Source organism: Vicia villosa, linkage group LG3 (assembly GCF_029867415.1).
Source record: "Vicia villosa cultivar HV-30 ecotype Madison, WI linkage group LG3, Vvil1.0, whole genome shotgun sequence".
Taxonomy (NCBI): domain Eukaryota; kingdom Viridiplantae; phylum Streptophyta; class Magnoliopsida; order Fabales; family Fabaceae; genus Vicia; species Vicia villosa.
This window is the reverse complement of record NC_081182.1, coordinates 57,970,464-57,979,483: the sequence shown is the minus strand read 5'-3', so window position 1 is coordinate 57,979,483 and position 9,020 is coordinate 57,970,464. Positions and strand designations below refer to the sequence as shown.

Sequence of the window (9,020 nt, the reverse complement as noted above, 5' to 3'; positions counted from 1 at the left end):
ATACTATGCATATGCATGTGGTACCATTTGGAGTAAACTCCCAACTTAAACATTTGTCGTTTGGGCCAACTTAAACATTGCCATTTAGGCCAACTTAAACATTGCCATTTAGGCCAACTTAAACAATGCAATGGATGCGACTCAATGATGCACATCCACAATCACAAATTAAACAACAGAAATAACACCAACTAAACATCATCAACTCAATGTCGAATTTCAATGATAACAACAATAACAACGAGAATATACTATTCATAGTAATTCATCATATCTTAACCACATATTTACGGTATACAACTTACACAATATTCAACTTCACAAAAGATATCATCAATTGGCAAACATACAATTTTAAGCAAAGCTTCCAAAAAGTTTTTTCAAAGGTTTTAAAATCATTTTCAATAGGTAGGCATTGATTAAAGCTTCACGGAGGTTCAAACGACACTTAAAAAGGAGTTACGGATCAAAATATACATCAATATGAAGTTTCCAAAAAGTTTTCAACAACAAGGTTCGCTTAGCGGGCTCAAGCGCGCTTCTCAGAACTAAAAACAAAAGCTAACCATTTTCGCGTCTCCGCTTAGCGGATCAGGGGCCGCTTAGCAGATGCGCGATTATGCAGAAAAGTAACAGAGATAACAGACCTGCGTAACCATACTTTCACCACCCAAAAACATTCTCAAACAACAATTTAAGCCACATATAACCAGTATTGTACATCCATTAACAACCATCATCATCAAAAAAATGTTTAGAACACAACTTCACAATTCTACAAAGTTAGGGTTTCACCAAAATCAACACATAATCACCAATTCACATGTTATTCTCATACCCACTCATAGAATCATAAATACAAGTTAGGTTTCACATCATATATGAACTATCCTTTCAATTTCACTACACAACTCATAAAATAGCAAAATTCCCAAATTCTAAATCATGCATTTACTAACACAACAACCATTACCAATTATATAAACCTATAATGACTTAGATTCACACCCTTACCTTGAATCTCTAGTCCTTCCTCTTCAAGAATCTACTCCCCTCTTCTATTTCTCTTCTTTCTTCTCTTCTCCCTAGCCTCTTTCTTTCTATTCTCTAATTCTAGGTTTTTCTAACATAACCCCTTACTAACTATATTTTTGTTATATTGGGCTTAACCCACCCAACTCCTCATTCTAATTAACTAGGCCCATTAACACATTACTAGTATTAACACACCTATTCACTTATTCAAATATCACACATATTCAAATACTCACAAAACACACTAACTAATTAATTACCACATAAGTAATAATTAAATAAATAAAACATCTAATAATTAAATATGGAAGATAAAATTGGGTCGTTATAACTCTCACCTACTTACAAGATTTTTGTCCTTGAAAATATACCTCTAGCAACTAACTCCAGGTGCAAATCCTTCATTCAGCCCTCAAGTACTTTCTCTTCTAGTCCCAAAGCACTCTGCAAACCTTCTCAAAATCCAGAAGAAAACCTCGGATCTCTATTTGAAACAATACGCGACGGAATACCATGAAAACTTACAATCTTCCCAATGTACAACTTCGCAAGTGTCTCCATCGATTAATCCATCCTCATCGGAATAAATGAGCAGATTTTGTCAATCTATCCATAATGACCCAAATCGCTTCACAGTTACTCAACGTCCTTGGCAAACCCGAAAAAATCCATTGAAATGCTATCTCACCTCCACTCAGGAATATATAACGGTTGCATCAAACCAGACGGTCTCTGATGATCGTGAAAATTTTAGTAACTCACACGCGATGCCGTACTGAATGTTATGACATCCAAAATTATTCAGTACAAAATGTTAAAACAGAAACGCATAAAAACAGTAAAGACCACAACAAATTGTTCACCCAGTTCGGTATACAACAATACCTACTATGGGGGCTACCAAGCCAGGGAGGGAATCCAATATAAGCAGAATTAATTCGGAGTTAAACTCCCCCATTTACAACTCCTCACTTAAGACCTACCCAATGTAATTTCAATCTATTCCTATACCTGATTATCTCCACTCACTCCCCCTCAATCACAACAGTGATTACAAGCAAACATAAAACAAATGAGAGAGAAGACACACTTCAAAAACACATCTTGATCTGCTTAAAAGCTTCAATCAAGAGACACGCACTCGTGCTTAAAAGCTTAGAGTGACAAAATACATAAACAACCTATTCCAATACAATCATCAAAAGACATTTTCTTGGAGTACAAGAGACTAAACACACAACTACAGAACTACGGTTCTTCACAATTAACAAACTTTCTCTCTGCATTCCAAATTAGGATTGTAGTCTTCTTATATGCAGCTCTTGGGCCTTAGGCTTTTCAAGAATCAAAATAGGGTTAACCAAGTTAACCTAATTTACATGTCATCTGGTTGTTATAGAATGTGCTGTCAGCGAAATCTTCTAGATGAAATATTCAGCATACAATAAAAGGTTTCCTAAATTGTAGATTTAGAGAAATCAGGAAACACAATAATAAAACATAACAGCTCCTGCTGTCAGACAAGGATGTCATAACATCGGTCATGACATTCACTAACATAACCTGTATTAGCTTAACACATATGCAGTCTGCATAACACAATATAAATCATGTCATGACATCAGTCAAGACATTAAACACCCAGGTATGTTTAACCACAAATGCAGCCAACATGAAAACATCTACATCTCTCCTCCTAACTTAACTAGAAATTATGAATTTGAATTTAATTTGTATATAGATTCAAAAGTATTAAAATTTTGAAAGAGAATTTTACCATGAATTATACTTTCATAGTTTCTGGATAATATCTAACTGGTAAAAATTATATTTAATATATTCCAAATAGAAGTTAATAATGAAAGAGATATTTAATATATTAGTAAGGTAATTTGTTAGCCATTAACTATTTTCTATTTACAGATGGTTTATTATATTTCTTTTTATAATCATTTCAATAAATATTCCTTTTTAACAATAAAATATATAAACTCAAATCTAATCTTATAAAAACATATACGTGTCACTTTGTCACCTTATCTTAATTGAATATAAATATAGAAAAATACTTTCACGTACAAATTACATTCCTATTATATGAATTCAAAAGAACCTTATTACCTATTATATGAATTCAAATATTTGGAAAGTAGTTATTTTTAAAATAAAATCTTTATTTTAAAAATCAAAACAACCTTATATATTATATATATATTCATTATTATTTTCAACGAAAGGATTTTATGTTAAAAAAAGATAAAGATTTGTTTTTTCAGTGGCACTGTTATTATATATATAAACTAACATAACTCTTATTATCAGACACATTTTGTATTCATTTGTCGTTCTGATTGCTCTTCTCCTTCCGCTATTCTTTCTAATTTTTATCTATTTTTCTTCTTTCAATTTTTCCATTCCTAGAAAATATGGCAGTCTCTCAAGAAGACATCGCTTATGAGATATTTTCTTGGTTAATTACCTGCAAAAATCATTTTTAAATTTAAATTAACTTGCACTTCATTCTCCAAATTTTCAGAAGAATCTCCTTTTAAAACAAAACAATCTTGTAATTTGTTAGGGATGAGTGATGCGTGTTTCTTCCTCCAACATGATCAAATAAGTCAAAGATATCAGAAAAGGATTGAGTTGCACCATTTACCTAAGGAGCAACAATTTTCTGGTGTTCCTACCAATGTTCTCACGTTCCTATCAAGCTCAGCTTGTATTCTAGCTTCTAGTAATGGTTTGCTTCTTTGTCATACCATTAAAGAAAATCCAATTGAATTGTTTATTTGCAATCCAATTACAAAATCTTGGTTTTTCATTCCTACCCCAGAGTCACTTAGAAAAAACCATAACTTTTCTACTATATATCATGGTAAAGAAGGCGTGTGGAAATCAATGGAAAACAACTTTTTAAGTGGTGGTAGGAATATGAAATTTGACATGCCGGTGTTTTACAATGGAGCCGTTCACTTCATCTCAGATTGCTCGGATTACTTTATGAGATCGAGTCCTTTTTATAAGCCTTACATAGTGTCTTATAATTTTGAAAAAGGAACTTCAACTATTCTTGAATTGCCGAGGGAAGCTATAAAAGGTTTTCACATCGAGTGTGACATGGGCATATTTAATTGGGGTAAAGTGACAAGTTTCAATAGTTCTATTTGTTTAGTGAAATTAAGAAAGTCTATTTTTTCCATTTGGATTTTAAAAGATTACAACTCATGTTCATGGCAAAAGATATTGAAGGTTAGAGTGAATGCATTGGAGTTAGAAGAGAAAGATGCTCATGTTACCGGATTCACTGTCATGAATGGCAATATTTTAGTTTTTTCAACGGAACAAAAGATTTATAGTTGTGGTTTGGATGAAGAAACATTCATGATGGTTTTAGAAATAGGCTCACACAATTGTGGATCTAATCCCCGCTTTCTTTCTTACTCAAACACTCTCCTTTCGTGTGGGACTAATGATCAAACCATGCCTTGCTAGAAACAAATAATATATGCTGTCAAGTTTAGTAGATTAGTAGTGTTTCTTGAGAAGTTGTAATATCGAAATTTCATTTAATAAAACTCAAAACATTAGTTATTAATTTTGAATTTATTATAGTTAATGTCTTTGATACAATCTCTTAATAATATTATAGTTATACGACTTGTCAATGCAAGAGTCAATAGGAATTTGAAGACCAACAGTACTGTGGCCAAATAAAAAAATAAAATGTCATTAAGCATTTCTAAAAGGAAGAATATGATCACAACAATAGTCATTAAGTTTGTATAAAATCTTCTTCGTTAACATTTTGTTGATAATGTTTAAGGATGCACTGAACTAAAATCATGCCGAGCATGAAAGTTATTATGGAGAAGCACCGAGTCCGGGGTCCTTGGCTCAATCTTCACTTGCTTTAAATTTAGCGTTAATTATGCCAAGGGTCCTTACAAAAACGCGACCCTCCACTTTTAGTCCCTGTAAAAATTTTCTTAGAAAAATGGTCCCTACAAAATTAGACGTCAGGATATATTGTCCCTCCCGTTAGTTTTCACTAACGGAGGGTGACGTGGCTTGCCAACTGTATGTTTTCATTTGACACGTTGGAGCCCCATTATAATTACGCAAGAAACCCTAATTGTCCCCTCTCATTGCCTCATTCTCCCTCTCACCCATTTATCGTCTTCTTCCTTCTTCATTGTTCCAACTAATATTCTTCTTCAAATAGAGGCAATTCGGTTTCAGCAGTACATTCAACAAGTGTGAGCAATCGTAGATGGAGAATGTGTGCCTGCAATGTTCGTATGACATCGTATCGCTGCAAGAACGGCCGTAATCGAGGAAGACTTTTTTGGAGATGTCCCTTTTGGCAAAGCGATGAAACGTGCAACCTCTTCGAATGGGATGATGATATGGAACCAGGGCATAACATAATGGAGAGTTTAAATGAAGAATGGACAGATGATTCAACTAAGACAAGGGAGATGCAATCTGTTGAAGCCTTGAAGGAGTTATATGAGTCAGCAATGAAGAAGAATGTTGAATTGCATATCCAACAGAAGTCAGAGGGATTTTATGGAAAGATGAAGACAATTTGCTTAGCAATTTTGTTCATGGTTAATTTGTATTTGCTAATGAAATGTAAATGTTAAGGATCATGTGCAAGTTTAAGTTTTCCTAAACCTGTGTAATGTGTAATGTTCAATTTTAAGTTTTCTGTAATGTGTAATGTTCAATTTTAAGTTTCTGAAATTGAATGCAATGTTGTGAAATTGAATGCAATGTTCTATAAGACCTCTAACTTGACAGGTTCCATAGTGACCTATAATCATGTTCGCAATGTTACAATTTGTGTATGATATGGGTAACCTCTAACATGACAGGTTCCAGTGATTCATCTTCAATGACCTATAAATTGACTTATATAATTTGCTTACACCAGCAAATGTATTCCATAACATAATAAGGCATAACATAATAAGACTTAGTATAATTAGTAACCTCTAATTTGATTACAGCACAAAATATATAAGCAAATGTATTCCATAACATAATAAGGCATTGTAATTAGCACATATTTGCAGCATATTAAGCTGACTTGAGTTAAGCAAAATAAAGGTCTCAAAAGATGGTAAATAACCATAACAAACAAGCACAAGCAGTTGATTACAAAAAAAGATTTCTAAGAACTACAAAACAACATGAGGCATGCATCCTTTGTTCACTGAGTTAAGCCTTTGTAGATATCATCCCATTTCTTCATCTTGGGGACACCACTTGTTGAATCCTCTGTTGCTTCATCCTCCTCAGTGATCACCAATGAGTTATCTAGTTTTTTCCCTGGCCCTGGAATAGCCTTTGTCTTGAGGCTCCTGAGTCTATCACTTTGCCTCTTTGCCAGTTCCAAATCACTTTTACTTTTTTTATGATTTGGGCTGCACTTCTGTTGAAGATGTTGTAGGTGGCTTAGGAGGAACCTGTCCAACAGATGATGCAGCTGCAGGTTGTTTGAATGGTTTGGTCTTTGGCTTTTTTGGATCTGGGCCAAAGAAAATTCTGGGTCCATCCTTGGCCATGGGTGCATTAGATGGTCCAGACTCCTTGGTTGTAGCAAGTTGTTCTTTATCCTTTGTTGGTTGAGCAGCTTTTTTCCTAATGGGTGAAGCATCCACACTCAAAGGCCTAATGTCTAATATATCATTCCAATCCAGCAAGGCCTCTAGTGTTTCAGCATCCCATTCATAGTACTTATCAACAGGTGAAGAGTTTGATGGTTGTTTTGTACCACCTGTTCCAGACATGGCATTTTTTGAAGCTTTGCCCTTAGACTTATGCTGCAAGAAAACAAATCAGGACGAGTAATGATTCAGTTAAGTAAATGATTAAGTTAAGTCAATTTGAATACCTTTTTTTCTGCTCCCACATTTGCTTGGGCTGTTTGACTGGCCTGTGTACGCACATCTTCAGTAGTCACATTATTAGTAGAAACTTCTTCATTTTGCACAGTGTTTGCTGGACCTTCTTCAATTGGTACATCTGTTGGCACACACATGGCAACAATTTGCTTATTTTTTTTGCAAGTCCTTTTGTTGTGACCTAGTTAAAAACAAACTTTGCACCTATGACTAGTATTAGTTCTCTGTCATTTGTTCTGATTAACCTCACCAGCTTCTCTCCTACGTAGCTTTTTGGGCCTCCCTACACCACGTTTGTACAGTGGTGGAAACATATCAGGTTGAGATGTTTTGGGCCATTTGTTCTGGCCATTCAAAGGGGTGATGACTTCATTTTAGCATGCTTCATATGTACTCTTGTGATAGCATTTGTTTACATAACTCACTGGGTCATCCACCTCCCTATATATGGCTGCCACTGCATGTCTACATGGTATCCCAACTAGCTCCCAAAAGTTACAACTACATGTGTGTTTCTCAAGGTCAACTACAAATCTGTCACTAAAGAGTACATGGGTAACCTGAAATGAATACCTACCAGTATATGTTGCTTTCCAACTTGCACTCTTCTCAATCTCTCTATCTAATCTCTTTAATGGTTTAGACATTATTTGACCATTGTATCCATCTACTTTTTCTCTAAGGGTTGCAAACCTCCCCATTAAATAATTCCTAATCCACTCAAGCATTGTAATAATTGGCTTGTCCCTTTGCAATAAAATGGTCTCATTAAAATACTCACTCAAATTGTTCATTAACACATCACACTTTGACAAGAAAGGGAAAGCATGCTTACACATTTATTCTTGGGAATTGCCTCCAACCACTCATAAGCTTCCAATTTGGCCTCCTTGATCATAAGCATCTTTGCTTCATGTGCCTCAAAATAGGTAGTCTTGGCAGCTGCCATCATGAGATCCCTGTACAAAGTTCCTCCACCAAACTTCTTTTTGAAGTTTGCATATAAATGTCTTAAACAAAATCTGTGCTCATAAGCTGGATACTCCTCTTCAAACACTTGTACTAGTCCCTATTCAAACAACATGAATAATCAATATCAAGATACTAAATATTACCTTCAAACAAGAAGAATAATCAATATTAAGATACTAAATATTACCTTCTGTTGATCAGATATGAAACACCATCTGCCATCTCCAATATCTTCAATAAGTAACTTCATAAACCAGCTCCAATAGTCTTTTGTTTCGCTCTCAACTACAGCAAAAGCAACAGGAAGATATTGGTCATTTGGATCTCTGCCCACTGCAATGAGTAAAATACCACCATATTTGTGTTTCAAGTGGCATCCGTCCAATCCAATAAAGGGCCTGCATGCCTTTGTCAGTGCTTTCTTGGTCCCATCAAAACAAATGTAACACCTCTCAAACCTAGGCTTCAATCCTAGGGCAAATGAAGTAGTGTTGATTTTGAATGTATTGCTTGCTGAAGCCCTTCTCAACTCAGCACCATAAGACCACAACATACTAAATTGTTTACTTGAAACCCCCTCAACTATTTGTCTTGCAATTTGTCTTGCCCTAAATGCTCTGCACCCTGGGATTTCAGTGGAATACCTTTGTCTAATATCAGCAACTACCTCATTCAGTTTCATCTTAGTATTGTTCTTCAAACCATCTACAATAACCTTAGCAACCCATTCTGCCTTAGCACTTTTGTTAAAAAACTTTCTCCCACACTTATGTTTTGCAAATAGTGTCTTTATCCTAAAAGTTGGGGATGTTAATACCCTACTACACAATATTCTATAATTACACTTCTTCTTGTCCTTGCAAACAACCCTGCATCTATTAGAATCATTCTTCTCAAACTTCACATCCCTTCCATTTAGCACATTATGCTCAAGTATGGCATCCTTAAACTGTCTCAATGAACGAAACTCCATTCCTACTTTGAAGACATAATCCTTGCTCAGTTTATCTTCCTCATTGAACCTTATAACACATGGCCTTTCATCAGAACTATCATCCTCAGCCCCACTATCCAACTCGTCTGTTATGTATTCATCTTCAA

General features: G+C 34.9%; 1 pseudogene; it reads left to right on the top strand.

Moving 5' to 3' along the window:
• Positions 1 to 3,461: 3,461 nt before the first annotated feature.
• On the top strand, positions 3,462 to 4,530 carry LOC131658134 (uncharacterized; annotated as a pseudogene).
• Positions 4,531 to 9,020: the final 4,490 nt, after the last annotated feature.